The 1,691-nt window shown below is 45.8% G+C and overlaps 1 pseudogene; it reads left to right on the forward strand.

The window, feature by feature from the left end:
• Positions 1-576: 576 nt before the first annotated feature.
• On the forward strand, positions 577-1,225 carry LOC146895038 (survival motor neuron protein pseudogene; annotated as a pseudogene).
• The last annotated feature ends 466 nt before the right edge of the window (positions 1,226-1,691 follow it).

A 1,691-nucleotide genomic window follows, 5' to 3' on the forward strand; every position in this document is an offset into this window, starting at 1 on the left:
TGGGGTGTTCTCCACTATCAGCACATAGAAGACAAACAGGGTCACCTGATTTCCTTCTCAGTTATTTCCAATGTGTATTGATTACATCACCTTTTTCTGTTTTTCACACATAAAAAAGTTGTGTCTTCCCCTCTCTGGTCTCAAAAGCCCACTTGTAAAGTATTCCCAGCCCACCACTGTGTACAATGATGTGGTGTGTGGAGGGGACACCTGAGGGCATAGTCCTGAGGGTGACTCTCGACATCAGCCTTTCAAGGAAGGCAAAAGGGCATCACTATCTGTAGCCAACGTAAAAAATGTAAAAACTGCACATTTCATAGACTGTTTCTAGAATGACTGATAAAAACCTATAGCCATGAACTCACATGATTTCTAGGAGTGATTAGCCACAGTTTCTCATTAGTTACTCTTCTTGTTTCTGTGACAAAATGCCTGACAAGAAGCAACTCAAGGGCCACAGTGATGGACCACAGTGGATGTCTTGGTTGGGAGTATGGGTGCTATGGCATGGCACTGGCTGGAGCGATGAACTCAAGGCCACAGTGATGGACCGTGGCGAATGTCTCTGGCAGGAGTATGGTGCTGTGGCATGGCACCGGCTGGAGCGATGATTCTGACGTTTGGGGTGGTACAACATCGAAAGAAGCTTTTCATAGAGCTGTGGCTTCCTTTAACAATGCTCTAAAGAAAGGTGACATTTGTGAAACCAGATAAACCAAATGGCACAGCCAGAAGAAAACCTGCTAAGAAGAGTAAAAACCCAGAGAAGAATGTTCCCAGCTCCCTTGAAAACGGTGGGGATAAATGTGCTGCTGTTGGGTCAGAAGGTGGCTGTGTTCACCCAGCTGATTTAAGAGGAACCCGTGTTGTGATTTATACTGGATTTGGAGTCAGCAGAGAGAGATCTGTCTGATCTACGTTCCCCAGCCTGTGAAGTAGGTACTAAGACAGAAGTGGACGCTCAGGAGGATGAAAATGAACGTCAAGTTTCCTTTGGATCTCCTGGAAGTAAACCACACGAATCAAACTGCTTCGTGGAACTCCTTTCTCCCTCCTTCACTCACAAAGTCAAGGTCAAGACTGGTACCTGGAAAATCAGGTCTGAGATTCAGTGGCTCACCACTGCCACCACGTCCATGGCCCCTTCCTGCTATGTTGGATGCCTCCATTCCCTTTGGGACCACCAATAATTCTCCCACCCCTCCCATGTCTTCAGATTGTCTGAAAGGCACCAGTGCCTGGGAAGACGGTAATCTCTTGGTACACGAGTGGCTATCGTACTGGCTATTGTATGGGTTTCAGAACAAAAAGTGCTCATATTAAGCAGTTCGACTCTCTCCCAAGGAGGTGGTATGTTGGTGTTCCTTGTTGATATGAACAGAAGTCTCATTGCGATCCTGGCAGACACTCAATTGAGTGGTCTGTCATCAGCTTTTTCTGTTCTGAGCTTCCATACCTAAATAACCAGCGGGGCAAATCAGTTTGAGGAACCAAATGCAGAAATGTGAGTTCATGGAAGTCGGTCTGCCAGGATTACGATTCTGCACAACTGCGGATTGTAGCTTTCTCAGTGTGTCAAGATTTTTAAGAATGCATTTAAAAATAAATAAAAGTCCTCCTCCCCCCCCTTTTTTTGTAGAAAAGAAGCAGCTTGAGGAAGGAAGGGTTTATTCTGGCTCATAGTTTGAGGT

This window comes from Myodes glareolus, chromosome 20 (assembly GCF_982192425.1).
Source record: "Myodes glareolus chromosome 20, mMyoGla1.1, whole genome shotgun sequence".
Lineage (NCBI taxonomy): Eukaryota > Metazoa > Chordata > Mammalia > Rodentia > Cricetidae > Myodes > Myodes glareolus.